Source organism: Microcaecilia unicolor, chromosome 1 (genome assembly GCF_901765095.1).
Source record: "Microcaecilia unicolor chromosome 1, aMicUni1.1, whole genome shotgun sequence".
NCBI lineage: Eukaryota > Metazoa > Chordata > Amphibia > Gymnophiona > Siphonopidae > Microcaecilia > Microcaecilia unicolor.
In genome coordinates this window covers 525,982,039-525,997,752 of record NC_044031.1, presented here as the reverse complement: position 1 = coordinate 525,997,752, position 15,714 = coordinate 525,982,039, and the positions used below count along the sequence as shown (strand labels likewise).

At 44.2% G+C, this 15,714-nt stretch overlaps 1 protein-coding gene across 2 annotated transcripts in view; it reads left to right on the top strand.

Annotated features, from left to right (window-relative positions):
* Window positions 1-15,714, top strand: part of LOC115460397 (myosin-11-like) — a 241,640-nt gene that overhangs the window by 525 nt on the left and 225,401 nt on the right. The window lies entirely within an intron of this gene.

Below are 15,714 nucleotides of genomic sequence, written 5' to 3'. Positions count from 1 at the left end.
CTGCTGCTGTTTGGCAAAAAGAAGAAAAAAAACTTGAGTTCTGACGTGATTTATGTATAGGTCCGCCCCATTTTTTTCTCCGTGTCTGTGGTTGGTCAAGGTGTAGCTGCGGCGGCAGGAGCCAGGTAGTCTCTATTTACCTTCAGGAATACGAATGGCTCCTAGGCTCTAGAGATACAAGTTTATCAGTGATTGTTTAATCAGGTTATGACCTCCATACCTTTCCAAAAAGGTTCCTTAACTCAGCATACAGAGGATAATTCTATGATAGTGCACCTATGTGGCACTTACTTTCTGTTATAGAACACTAGTAAAAAAAAAGGCCCGTTTCGTTATGAAATGAAATGGGCGCTAGCAAGGCAATCCCCCACCCTCCCTCGCTGTCTCGCTCAGTCCCCTCTGAGTTCCAGACCACCCTCCCTCCCTGCCTTCCTCCCTCCCTCCCACCCAGTTCAAGGCATCCCTCCCTCCTCCCTCCCAGTTCAAGGCCCCCCTCCCTCCCACCCACCCACCCATTTCAAGGCCCCCTCCCACCCCTCCCACCGAGTTCCAGACGCCCCCCTCCCTCCGATTTCAACACCCCCCTCCGCGTTACGGACCCCTGGACCCCCCCTGCTGCGACCCCCCCTTCCCGACGAAAACACTCCCCTGCCCTGACAGCCGAAGTTCTCTTCTCGGCTGTGCTGGGGCGTTGCTTCATGAATTATCAGCTGTTCAAGTTTCTGTGCGTGCGTCTGACATCAGACGCACGCACAGAAACTTCAACAGATGATCATTCAGCAAGCAGCACGCTGGCACAGACGAAAATAGAACTTCTGCTGTCAGGGGCTGGGGTCCCCCGTCAGCACAGGTACGCTACGGCAGAGGGGAGTGTTTTCGTCTGGAAGGGGGGGTCGAGGGGGTGGCGGCAGGGGGGTCCAGGGGTCCGTAACACAGAGAGGGGGGTGTTGAAATCGGAGGGAGGGCGGAGTCTGGAACTCGGTGGGAGGGGCGTGAGGGGCACACGTCATGATGTGCCTAGCAGACCGCAGGAGCCACGGTCCCAGGCAAGACAGAACGTTGGAGGTGAGAATTATATATAGAGAGAAGACTAGCATAACTAGCACATATCGTATGCAATTAGGCCAGTCATAGAGCTGAATATGTGTATGCCAAAGTTATGTATGTTACTCTTTTAAGTATGAGTCCCACCTGTGCTCCGCCCATGTGTACATCTACCTGTAAAATATGCATATTTATTTACAGAATATTGTTTAGGTGCATATTTGGCATTTACATTTGTGTGTGCCATTAATCTAATCATTTACGAGCATAATAGGCACTATTTTATAGAATTACCCCATAGTGCTACAGTTGAAATACTTGAGACTGTGTTTCATTTTCCTCTGTTGGAGTAGACCTATCTGCATGCTATTTGGTTACTGCATTAGGCAACAAAACGTACGTCTTACCCTTGTGTTACATAACCATATGCTGAGCTTTAGCGCACGGTTCAGCCCTTTAATCTGTAGTCCTCAGAGCTGCTCAAACCACTGACTCAGGCCCCCTCCAAACCTGCAGCACCAGTTTGAGCAGCTCCGAGGACTACAGATTAAAGGGCTGAACCGTGCGCTAAAGCTCAGCGTATGGTTATGTAACACAAGGGTAAGACGTACGTTTTGTTGCCTAATGCAGTAACCAAATAGCATGCAGATAGGTCTACTCCAACACTCTCCGCTGCATTTTTCTCAGATTCCCACCCCCCCTGGTATTTCCAACACCCTCTGACTCTCCAGGCCTCCCAAACCTTGACAAATGTCCTTGATGGCCCCAGGCTCCAATTTCAACAAATCAGACCAAGAAAAATAAAGATGATTTTTTCTGACCTGGTGAAGATAGTAAAAACAAGAGCTAACAATACGTGAAATATGAAGTCAGTCAAACCAGAATCCAGCTCTACAAATAAACTACATATTTGATATTTTGCTGTTAAAATCACTCCATCCCATGATAAACTAGGTTAGTGCTGCTATTTCTGTGAATCCAGATAAGAGTTCAGTCTTTGAGGGATTTAGCTGAAGTCTATTCAGAACCATCTGACTCTTGTTGTTAAACAGTTTTGTACTTTGTCCAACTGGTTATCATGAGCAGACCCCAAAGCCCCATACAATTGTGTATCATCAGCAAAAGAACAGATATGAACCCCATACTATTACAATTTCAACAAAGATTAAAGAGTAACGGTAAAAAAAAAAGAGCACCCTGAGGGATTCCAGAAAGCAAGGGTCTTGGTTTTGAAAGTTCAGATCACACTGAAGCAGTTTGATATCTATCTTCCAAAAATGACCTAAACCAACACATTGCAGTATTTTTTTACCCCACTCTGAGAAAATCTATTCAATAAAATTGAATGATCAATATTATCAAAAACTGCACTCAAGTCCAACAATACCAAAAGAACATCAGAACCTTTGTCTAGAAATTTCCAGCAATCATCAACAATGTCCAGCAGCACGGTCTCAGACTAAGACCAATGGGGAGTTTCACTGGGGGAGAGGATGTGCCACCAGCGTACTTTTGGTAGAAAGGGGAAATGAGAAGGAGGAGAGGGGTGTAAGGGGCCATCTGGGCCATTTTTGGGCTTTGTAGACCTCAATCGTATCCCCCCTCAGCCGTCTATTCCAAGCTGAAAACTACTACTACTACTACTTATTTCTATAGCGCTACTAGACGTACGCAGTGCTGTATACTGGAACATGAAGAGACAGTCCCTGCTCGACAGGGCTTACAATCTAATTAGGACAGACAAACAAGAGATAAGGGAATATTAAAGTGAGGATGATAAAATAAGGGTTCTGAACAAATGAACACGGGTTAGGAGTTAAAAGCAGAAACAAAAAGGTGGACTTTTAGCTTAGATTTGAAGACGGTCAGAGATGGAGCTTGACGTACCGGCTCAGGAAGTCTATTCCAGGCATATGGTGCAGCAAGATAAAAGAAATGGATTCTGGAGTTAGCAGTGGAGGAGAAGGGTGCAGATAAGAGAGATTTACCCAGTGAACGGAGTTCCCGGGGAGGAATGTAGGGAGCGATGAGAGTGGAGAGGTACTGAGGAGCTGCAGAGTGAATGCACTTATAGGTCAATAAGAGGAGTTTGAACTGTATTCGGAAACGGATAGGAAGCCAGTGAAGTGACTTGAGGAGAGGGCTAATATGAGCATAACGACCCTGGCGGAATATTAGTCGTGCAGCAGAAGTTTGAACAGATTGAAGAGGAGAGAGATTGCTAAGTGGGAGACCTGTGAGAAGCAAGTTGCAATAGTCTAAGCGAGAGGTGATAAGAGCGTGGATGAGGGTTCTGGTAGTGTACCTTAGAAAGGAAAGGGCGAATTTTGCTGATATTATAGAGAAAGAAACTACAGGTTTTAGCAGTCTGTTGAATATGTGCAGAGAAGGAGAGGGAGGAGTCGAAGATGACCCCAAGGTTATGAGCTGATGAGACAGGAAGGATGAGAGTGTTATCCACAGAAATAGAGAATGGGGGAGGAGGAGAGGTTGGTTTAGGGGGAAAGATAAGAAGCTCAGTTGTGGTGATGTTTAGTTTCAGATGGCGCTGAGACATCCAGGCAGCATGGAGAGGTGGATTTGGGAGTCATCAGTGTAAAGATGATACTGAAAACCATGGAATGAGATCAGAGTACCAAGGGAAGAAGTATAGATGGAGAAGAGAAGAGGTCCCAGGACAGATCCCTGAGGTACACCAACTGACAGTGGGATAGAAGTAGAAGAGGATCCACTAGAGTATACACTAAAGGTACGCTGGGAGAGATAAGAAGAAAACCAGGAAAGAATACCCTGAAATCCAAGTGAGGACAGTGTATCAAAGAGTAGGCTGTGATCAACAGTGTCAAAAGCAGCAGATAGATCAAGAAGGATGAGGATAAAATAGAGACCTTTGGATCTGGCTAGGAACAGATCATTGGAGACTTTAGCAAGCGCTGTTTCAGTTGAATGAAGGGAGCGAAAGCCAGATTGAAGTGGATTAAGAATAGCTTGAGATGAAAAAAGTCAAGGCAACGGCGGTGAACAGCACGTTCAAGTATCTTGGATAGGAAAGGGAGAAAAGGAGAAAAGCCCTAACCTCTTTAGCCTTTCCTCATATGGGAGGAGTTCCATCCCCTTTATCATTTTGGTAGCTCTTTAAACCTTTTCTAATTCTGCTATATCTTTTTTGAGATATGGCGACCAGAATTGAACGCAGTACTCAAGGCGAGGTCGCACCATGGGGCGATACAGAGGCATTATAATATTCTCATTCTTTCCTAATAATCCCTAGCATCCTGTTTCCTTTTTTTGGCACCTGCTGCACAATAAGCAGAAGATTTCAGCATAATTTCTACAATGACACCTAGATCTTTTTCTTGAGTGCTGACTCCTAAGGTGGACCCTAGCATCAGGTAACTATGATTTGGATTATTCTTCCTAATGTTCATCACTTTGCATTTGTCCACATTAAATTTCATCTGCCATTTGGATGCCCAGTTTTCCATTTTCCTGAGGTCTTCCTGCAATTTTTCACAATCCACATGTGTTTTAACAGACTTGAATAATTTTGTGTCATCTGCAAATTTAATAACCTCAGTCATCGTTCCAATTTCCAGATCATTTATAAATGTGTTAAATAGCACCGGTTCCAGTACATATCACTGGGGCACTCCACTATTCACCCTCCTCCATTGAGAAAAATGGCCATTTAACCCTACCCTCTGTTTTCTATGCAATAACCAATTCCTAATTCACAGAAGGACAATGCCTCTTATCCTTTGACTTTTTAATTTTCTCAGGAGTCTCTCATGAGGAAGTCAAAAGCTTTCTGAAAATCTAAATACAGTACAACTGTCTCTTAAATGCTTCTTGCATTTAAGATTTTTCATGGGATGGCTCCTGGGTACTTTTGAAAGAAGATTTCTAATTACGTTTCTAATCATTTATTGCACTCTCAAGGAGAGAGACTTTTGTGTTTTCCCTCGGCTAGATCTCTTCATGGTGAACAGGCTCATTCTTGTACATACTCTTATTCTGTTGATTGTTCTTGGAAGGAGCTTCCTTCGGTTTGTAGATTTATTGATGATTTATTGGGGTTTAGGAAAGCTGTTAAAACTGTACTTTTTAATTAAGGGCTTTGTGATTTTTATCGTTATTTATTCCTTTGCTTTCAGAATTACATGATTTTTTATTATTTCGTATGGATTATGTTTTAACTTGTTTTTATTTTGCAATTTGATTGGGTATGTTTCTCTATAACGTATTCCGGGCTTTGTTGTGAGGACAAGCTAAATATCAAAATAAAGAATGTTTGTGAGAAAGCACTACATCAGTTTTTTTAGGAACAAAATGAGGCAAAACGCAACACCCCTCCTTTGCATTTATTCCAGGCTTCGGTCAGTGCTCAAGATCCTAGCACTCTCTGTAGCCTTTAACCCCTGCTTGAACACTTTGGCAGAAAGGAGGCAAAGACAAACTTCCCTCCAAAACAGTTTCATGTATAACCTTTTCTACTGGCTATTCCCAGTGGAGAGAGCCAATTGTAAAATCACTCCCATTTTTATTGCATTACACATTCAGGCAAAGGCAAACAGCATCACTTGTAAAATAATCACCCAGAATAGGAGGTTAGCATTAGAAACATTGTTGCTCATTTCCAAAGTATACAGGCGTTTTGCTTCCAAATCTGCCCAAATTGCCATAGTCAAACACATGCTCAGGAAACGTCAAAGTGAGGGAGCCGCACAGAAAAAGATGTTCAGAGAAGGGGCATGTTATGGGTGGTGTTACAGGATGGACGTTTTCTAAAGATAACAGAAAGTAGGGCAACGTCCTGGGGTGGAAATGAAAATGTACCGATTTAGACCTGCTATAAATGCAAGTGATTGAAGCCACAACCTGTCTTTGGACCCATTTGTTCTTTTGCTGAATTGCAGAATGGAGTTGAGTTGGTCGCGGTGTGAAGAAGAGTGGAGAGTTGTTGAGCGGTCTATTTGCTTTCTTGTCTGCGCCAGTGTGAAACTTTTGTCACCCCACATTTCCTGCCTTGTCTCTCCTATATCTCACCTCCTAAACCCCTTCACCACACCTGCTAGCCCCCACCCATCCCCATCCCTTGCTGCTTCCCAGGCCCCTTTCCCCCTTTGCTCTGTCCCTTGCCCAAACACTCACACCTCGCTCCCTAAACCCTTACCTGCTCCTACTCTTTCTCTCCTTGTGCCTCTGTGTTTGTCCACTTCCTATTTGTCAGTGTGCTGATGCTGGGTGAGTGTGAGTGCTGTGTACTGTCTTACTAGGTGGTAATGAGCTCTGAAGTACATAAGTACATAAGTACATAAGTAGTGCCATACTGGGAAAGACCAAAGGTCCATCTAGCCCAGCATCCTGTCACCGACAGTGGCCAATCCAGGTCAAGGGCACCTGGCACGCTCCCCAAACGTAAAAACATTCCAGACAAGTTATACCTAAAAATGCGGAATTTTTCCAAGTCCATTTAATAGCGGTCTATGGACTTGTCCTTTAGGAATCTATCTAACCCCTTTTTAAACTCCGTCAAGCTAACCGCCCGTACCACGTTCTCCGGCAACGAATTCCAGAGTCTAATTACACGTTGGGTGAAGAAAAATTTTCTCCGATTCGTTTTAAATTTACCACACTGTAGCTTCAACTCATGCCCTCTAGTCCTATTATTTTTGGATAGCGTGAACAGTCGCTTCACATCCACCCGATCCATTCCACTCATTATTTTATACACTTCTATCATATCTCCCCTCAGCCGTCTCTTCTCCAAGCTGAAAAGCCCTAGCCTTCTCAGCCTCTCTTCATAGGAAAGTCGTCCCATCCCCATTATCATTTTCGTCGCCCTTCGCTGTACCTTTTCCAATTCTACTATATCTTTTTTGAGATACGGAGACCAGTACTGAACACAATACTCCAGGTGCGGTCGCACCATGGAGCGATACAACGGCATTATAACATCCGCACACCTGGACTCCATACCCTTCCTAATAACACCCAACATTCTATTTGCTTTCCTAGCCGCAGCAGCACACTGAGCAGAAGGTTTCAGCGTATCATCGACGACGACACCAGATCCCTTTCTTGATCAGTAACTCCTAACGCGGAACCTTGCAAGACGTAGCTATAATTCGGGTTCCTCTTACCCACATGCATCACTTTGCACTTGTCAACATTGAACTTCATCTGCCACTTGCACGCCCATTCTCCCAGTCTCGCAAGGTCCTCCTGTAATCGTTCACATTCCTCCTGCGACTTGACGACCCTGAATAATTTTGTGTCATCGGCGAATTTAATTACCTCACTAGTTATTCCCATCTCTAGGTCATTTATAAATACATTAAAAAGCAACGGACCCAGCACAGACCCCTGCGGGACCCCACTAACTACCCTCCTCCACTGAGAATACTGGCCACGCAATCCTACTCTCTGCTTCCTATCTTTCAACCAGTTCTTAATCCATAATAATACCCTACCTCCGATTCCATGACTCTGCAATTTCTTCAGGAGTCTTTCGTGCGGCACTTTGTCAAACGCCTTCTGAAAATCCAGATATACAATATCAACCGGCTCCCCATTGTCCACATGTTTGCTTACCCCCTCAAAAAAATGCATTAGATTGGTGAGGCAAGACTTCCCTTCACTAAATCCGTGCTGACTTTGTCTCATCAGTCCATGTTTTTGTATATGCTCTGCAATTTTATTCTTAATAATAGCCTCCACCATCTTGCCCGGCACCGACGTCAGACTCACCGGTCTATAATTTCCCGGATCTCCTCTGGAACCTTTCTTAAAAATCGGAGTAACATTGGCTACCCTCCAGTCTTCCGGTATTACACTCGATTTTAGGGACAGATTGCATATTTCTAACAGTAGCTCCGCAAGTTCATTTTTTAGTTCTATTAATACTCTGGGATGAATACCATCAGGTCCCGGTGATTTACTACTCTTCAGCTTGCTGAACTGACCCATTACATCCTCCAAGGTTACAGAGAATTTGTTTAGTTTCTCCGACTCGGTGGAGGTGTGCACAGTGGGGTTAGAAGGTTGCATCTGTGATGATGGGACACCTGCCTAAGATGCATAGATCTGCTGAATGCTCATGTGCTTGAGGCTTTGTTGGATGTGGCTGAGAGTTTGGAGGGGAGGATTAGCAGGAAAGCACCCCTATCAGATAGTGTTTAGGCCCTGGACCCCAGTTCTTGGACCTCAGTGACCAGGAGTGCCTTACCAGGTACAGCTTTGATAGGGTTGCCATACAGCACCTCTGTCAGCAGCTGGGGCCCCAGCTCCAGGCCAGGGCACACAGGAATAATCCTGTGCCAGTGCACCTTAAGGTTACAGCCTTCCTCGCCTTTCATGCCATTGGTACCTTTCAGTCAATGCTTGCAGTCATTGCAGGCCTTACCCAGCCCACCATCTCTAACTGTCTGGCCCAGTTCCTTGATGCCTTCCTCACCCACACCACACACTACATCTCTTTCCCCCAGCACTGTTCAGGCCTGCTAGAACAGTATGAGCCACTTTTACTCCATGGATGGCTTCCCCTCTTTTTCTAGGGGTCATCGACTGCACACACATGGCCCTCTGAACAAGGACACCTATTAGAATAGGAAATCTCCTATCAATCCATGACCATGCAGGTCATGTGTGATGCCCATGGGGAGATAGTGGACGTGTATACTCAGTATCCCTAGTGGACGTGTATACTCGGTATCCAGGGCCCTGCCATGATGCGTATGTTCTACAGCACTCAGGAATTTATCAGCGCTTTGACCGAGGGGAAATCACTGGTGGCTGGCTCCTGGTGTACCCTTCTCCCCATCCTCCAAAGGTGAGCAGACCTTGCTAAACACACCCATGTCTGTGATCTTTGACCCCCCCCCCCCCCAGGTGACAGGCTACCCTCAGGAAACCTGGCTTATGAACCCCATTGTACACCCCCAAAATGAGGCAGAGGAGTACAATAGAGCCCACAAGAGCATCCGTGTCATCATAGAAAGGTCCTGTCGCCATGTAAAAAAATCACTTTCGATGCCTTGACCGTTCAAGGGAGGTATTCCTCTACACCTCAGAGGAAGTTACCAAAATTGTCATGGCATGCTGCATGCTGCTCAACTTTACCCAGCAAAAAAGACAGCCCCTGCCAGAGCCTACACAGCATCAGCAGCAGCAGGCTGTTCTGACCTGGTTTTACAGCCTGCCCCACTGACACAGACTACTCAGTAATTACTATGGATTCTTTTGGATTCGTATTACGTAAATGAGACTTTTATTAGAGGTTCATTATTGTCTAAGATACACAATGAATAAGCTATATACACAATGATTAAGCTATATACGTAAAAAGAAACGATACCTATCTATAGTTAAAAAGAAACAATCATTACATTACTGGTCACTACATCCAAGCAAAGCTAGGAGTTTCTAGACCAGGAACAGAAGCAATAATACATCATAATATACATACGTCACTGGTCCTTAATCGCTACATCTAGTCTCATATCATCAGCTGGGGGGGGGGGGGGGCCCTGTTCACAGCGAAAGCCAGGAGTTTCTTTGACCAGGAAATATAGTTCTCTGCATAGTACATACGTTACTCACAGATGAGCTCCCAATTTCACTGACAGAAATTCCTCTTTTTATTAGGTTTAGAACTCATGTTCAGAGCTAAGGAAAATTACAGAATGTTTGAGAATTTCTCTGTTTTGGTAAACAAGCCTTACAAAATATGTTTGAGCATGTGGGATTGTGGTCACGTGTTTCTCAGTCCAGGTGGCCAGTCCGAACTCGAAACAGGCTCCACCTCTCCCTTCACATACCAAATTAATTAGAACTATGTCTTATCTTCTTCCACATTTCACACAAACAGAATTACTTCTAATCAAAAATACATACCCCTGAGTGCGCTGTCGGTCAAGGCAGAGTTGGAAAACAGTCTTTAAAATCTTCCATTACATTCGGTCCTTGATTTTCAACTTTCTAAATGACAGTCCATACATAAGTTATTGCTCTATATCAGGTAAAACAACCAAAAAAGGAAGAAGACAGATTATACAAATGGGTAATATACTGAGCACTAGTTTCAACAAACATACTGAAATTAGTAGGAAGTATAGTCCAAGGGCAAATGGTAATAATGCTGCCCATCAATAACTAACCAAAATTCAGTATTACAAATAATACACACTGCTTAGTTACATTAAACTACACAATTTGCCCAGAACAAAAGAGGTCAGTGCACAAGGCAGTATTTGAAATTATTAATCAATTTGTGGAAAGAACCCACCAGTGAAAGATTCACCTTCACAGTTTTCAGAGTTAGTCATCTTGAGCCTTATTCCTTTGTATAAGGGCAAATAAATGTTACAACATGCAAGTAGTAAAGTACGCTATATTAATGTCTACTTGTAAACTATCTGAGTATAATCAAAAAAACTTTATCATATTGCAAAGTATTAAGCTGATTAATGTCAGTTCTAATACATTTTGCTTTTTCAGCATTTATGGCATTTATTATCTCTACACTTGTATCAAAAGCTCCTAGCAATTTATCATACCAAGATCATTTTACTCTACAATGAAGGCAATTAAGGGTACTATAGTATTTACACAGGTATTCATAGGTGTAGCAATCACACAAGAAGAATATAAACATGTGCTAATAACACATTGGTGGTGTAAATGTCAACAATGTCCGCATTTTTGGGTCAGCAATGCTGTATTGTGTGTCTCTGACTTGTGCAAGTCATATTAAACTCGTTCGTGTGGCAAGACTCCTTTCCATATTCGAGTTTCTGTTAATAATTGCCACAGGGACACATCTAGTAAGCTGAACATGTGTAATTATCTTGTTGTCAGATTTCACCATAATTCTTCCATCTGTCAATCAGCTTGCCCTGACTCTCGGCGGTGAGTCATAAACGTCTACCGGGGTAATAGCCATACCCAAAGACACCATAAGAAGGAGGATTATACTGATTCTTACAAGAATCTATGAATAAAGCATATAAACGCAATTATATATCTAGAATAAGTATCTACTGCTGTGCACACATATTGACATCCTTGCAAATTGGGTAAAGGTCCTATATACTACTACTACTTAACATTTCTAAAGCGCTACTAGGGTTACGCAGCGCTGTACAGTTTAACAAAGAAGGACAGTCCCTGCTCAAAGGAGCTTACAATCTAAAGGACCAAATGTCAAGTTGGGGCAGTCTAGAGTTCCTGAATGGAGGTATAATGGTTATGTGCCGAAGGCGACATTGAAGAGGTGGGCTTTGAGTAAAGATTTGAAGATGGGCAGGGAGGGGGCTTGGCGTATGGGCTCAGGAAGTTTATTACAAGCATAGGGTGAGGCGAGGCAGAAAGGGCAGAGCCTGGAGTTGGCGGTGGTGGAGAAGGGTACTGAGAGGAGAGATTTGACCTGTGAGCGGAGGTTTCGGGTAGGAACGTAAGGGGAGATGAGGGGAGAGAGGTAAAGAGGGGCTGCAGATCGAGTGCATTTGTAGGTAAGTAGGAGAAGCTTGAACTGTATGCGGTACCTGATCGGAAGCCAGTGAAGTGACTTGAGGAGAGGGGTAATATGGGCATATCGGTCCTGACGAAGATAAGACGTGCAGCAGAGTTCTGAACGGATTGAAGGGGGGATAGATGGCTAAGTGGGAGGCCAGTGAGGAGTAGGTTGCAGTAGTCAAGGCGAGAGGTAATGAGAGAGTGGACGAGTGTTCGGGTGGTGTGCTCAGAGAGGAAAGGGCGAATTTTGCTGATGTTATAGAGAAAGAAGCGACAGGTCTTGGCTATCTGCTGGATATGTGCAGAGAAGGAGAGGGAGGAGTCGAAGATAACTCCGAGGTTGCGGGCAGATGAGACCGGGAGAATGAGGGTGTTATCAACTGTGATAGAGAGTGGAGGGAGAGGAGAAGTGGGTTTGGGTGGAAAGACAATAAGCTCGGTCTTGGCCATGTTCAGTTTCAGGTGGTGGTTGGACATCCAGGCAGCAATGTCAGATAAGCAGGCCGATACTTTGGCCTGGGTTTCCGCAGTGATGTCTGGTGTGGAGAGAGAAAGCTGGGTGTCATCAGCATATACTGTAGATGATATTGGAAACCATGAGATGAGATCAGGAAGCCCAGGGAAGAGGTGTAGATTGAGAAAACAAGGGGTCCAAGGACAGATCCCTGAGGAACTCCAACAGAGAGCGGGATGGGGGTGGAGGAAGATCCATGAGAATGTACTCTGAAGGTACGGTGGGAAAGATAAGAGGAGAACCAGGAGAGGACAGAGCCCTGGAACCCAAATGAGGACAGTGTGGCAAGAAGTAGGTTGTGATTGACAGTATCAAAAGCGGCGGATAGGTTGAGGAGGATGAGGATGGAGTAATGACCTTTGGATTTGGCAAGGAACAGGTCATTACAGACTTTAGATAGTGCCGTTTCTGTCAAGTGTAGAGAGCGAAAGCCGGATTGAAGTGGATCGAGGATGGCATGAGAGGAGAGAAAATCAAGGCAACGGCTGTGAATGGCGTGTTCAAGTATCTTGGAGAGGAAGGGCAGGAGGGAAATGGGGCAGTAGTTGGAGGGACAGGTAGGGTGTAGTGAAGGTTTTTTGAGGAGTGGTGTGACTACAGCATGCTAGGGCGAGCAGTTGAAGGGAACGGGAGATGAAGAGATCATGGGTGAAGGAAAGTTTGTTGCAGACCGAGCGGGCGTTCCACAGGGCACACGAGAAGGGGAGGGAAGAGGGGGGAGAAGGGGAATAGAAATGAGATTGGAGACATCGCGGAATCGTTTGCATGGATAAGACGAGGACAGGTGTGGGGGACCTGGGTTGGGATTAATGTCTCCCGCGGATAGCAGGAGAAGGAGCAAGAGAGTGCGTAGGAGGGTGGGGGAGGTAGGACGATGAAGGCGACGAATACGGGATGCGCTTAGGAGGAATGGGGAAGGGTTAATGGCCAGAAGGAGGTGTTGAAGGTTGAGAGCTAGGAAGGAGGAGGAGGACAGGAGAGATGGTGAGGTGGTGGGAGACAGGGGTGGGTAGGGTATTGCAGTAGTGAGCAGGACGGGAGAGGACATGAATGGGCAGTGAATTCCTGCGGTAGACATTGGCCAAATTTGTTCAGGTAATTTTCCCTTTTATGATTGCCCCTTAGACATGTGGGGGAACAGATTGCCTAATCTGGTATTACCATGATCTGTTGCCCACCTGTAAGTGGCCTTTCCTCCCAGATGTTCACATATTTGGTGCGCTCATTTCGCCAAACCTGAGCAATTATCTGGCTCTTCCACAGTTTCCACCTCGAGGGGTGTGGTTTTACTTTGTTCATCAGCCACTGCACTGTAGAGACGTTCTAAAGTATCACCCTTGCAATGGACATCTACATAAAAAACAATAACTTTAGTATTTTACATAATTCCAAATATCTTGCCACAATTCTCTGCCCCACAAATCCTTGGCATATTTTTCAATTATTTTTTGTACCAAGTAGATAGCCAATTGGCTAATCTATTTGCCACAGACTATGAGTTAGTATATACATAACATCCCAAATTCTCAGTTTTCAAAAACATATAAATAACAAATAACTGCGTATTAACCACTTCCTCTTTCTCCACTGCATTCTAATGAAACTATGTGTCTTATAGTCAGCTGCACAATATCTACTAAAGCCTAATCTTTTTTTCTTTTGCCAAAGGCTCTAGTTAGCATTTTTATTCACTGAGACACTTAATTCTAGTTCTCCTAATTGCACTGGCCACAGATCTAAAGCAATGTGTGTTGTCTGCTCAAATACCTGTTAAAAATAACATGTTGCTCTTTTTCCCTCCACTCAAGGTCATATTTTTTTCTGATTACTTAAAAGTTTCCCTGCCTGAGACAGTCCTTGTATCTTATTAAAATGTATATATGTACTTTCTGTTAATTTTACCTCTTCACTTCCTATATTTATATTGTGCCACTCTCACAGCAGCATGCTATCCAGCTTATCAGTTAGTAACTTATTCTGGCAATTAAGCATTTCATTTTAACTGTAAATCACACACTTATTCCAATTCTGTACTTTTCCTATGTGGTTTATCCCGTTTCTAACAGGTTTTCTCCCTTTTCAGTTTAATTCTTTCCATACAAAGGCTCTGATTCCTTTAAACTGGAATCTTATTCCTCACATAACCCTGACCACTCAGTGGCTATAATACTATATAGTACCCCATCCCAACCTGATATTTCAACACTCTCCTCTGCATTCCTCTTAAAAAGTGCCATTCCTGGGGGGGGGGGGGGGGGGGTTTGGATAGGAGGGGTAAATATATGAGAAAATTGTCACATTAGACTCTGAAAATAGAACTGTTGATATGTATGTGCAGCTGGTTTACGCTTATAGTAATGTTCTAATGTTGTGATATTGTGCCAATAAAAACGAGTTATAAAAAAAAAGTGCCATTCCTTCTATGAAGCCCTCCCTCGTCGCCAAAATGTTCTGATCTGGTTTTACAGACTACTCAATAATTACTGTAGATTCTTTTGGATTCGTATTAGGTAAATGAGACTTTTATTAGAGGTTCATTATTGTCTAAGATACACAGTGGTTAAGCTATATACACAATGATTAAGTTATATACCTAAAAAGAAACGATACCTATCTATAGTTAAAAAGAAACAATCAATGACATCACTGGTCACTATATCCAAGCAAAGCTAGGAGTTTCTATAACAGGAAAAGAAGCAATAATACATCATAATATACATACGTCACTGGTCCTTAATCTCTACATCTAGTCTCATATCATCAGCTGGGGGGGCCCTGTTCACAGCGAAAGCCAGGAATTTCTTTGACCAGGAAATATAGTTCTCTGCATTGTACATACGTTACTCACAGACGAGCTCCCAATTTCACTGACAGAAATTCCCCTTTTTATTAGGCTTAGAACTCATGTTCAGAGCTAAGGAAAATTACAAAATGAGAATTTCTCTGTTTTGGTAAACAAGCCTTACAAAATATGCTTGAGCATGTGGGAATGTGGTCATATGTGTCTCGGACCAGGTGGCCAGTCTGAACTCGAAACAGGCTCCACCTCTCCCTTCACATACCAAATTAATTAGAGCTGTGTCTTATCTTCTTCCACATTTCACACAAATAGAGTTACTTCTAATCAAAAATACAGACCCCGAGTGCACTGTCAGTCAAGGCAGAGTTGGAAAACAGTCTTTAAAATCTTCCATTACACAGGCAGAACTGGCCCAAGAGAAGGAGGAACTCTCCACCCCCTCCCCCCCACAAGAGCAGACCAGGCACCACACTAGCTGGGGGTGCAAGCATGACAGTGAGTGCTACTTTTATTTCTCAAACAATAGTGACAAGCCCAACAGCACCCCTCCCCTCCCCTTCCTCCCCCCAACATCCTCCCTCCCCCCATCTTCCATCTCCCTCAATCCTCCAAATATACACACACCCAACCTACCCACCCCCTCCACAATGATATGCTTCATAGCACATTCTTTGCCCCTCATGGCTTTAGCCACCCCTTCACAGTTCCCGCTTGCAGCCATCCTTCCCATCCCTCCCTCCAGCTTCAGTGAAAAGACCAGTACTCTCTGGTGGTGAGGCAGTATCCTACCCCTGCCCTGTCGAGTCCTCACTGGCATTAAGAGACATCAAGGCAGCCCGCT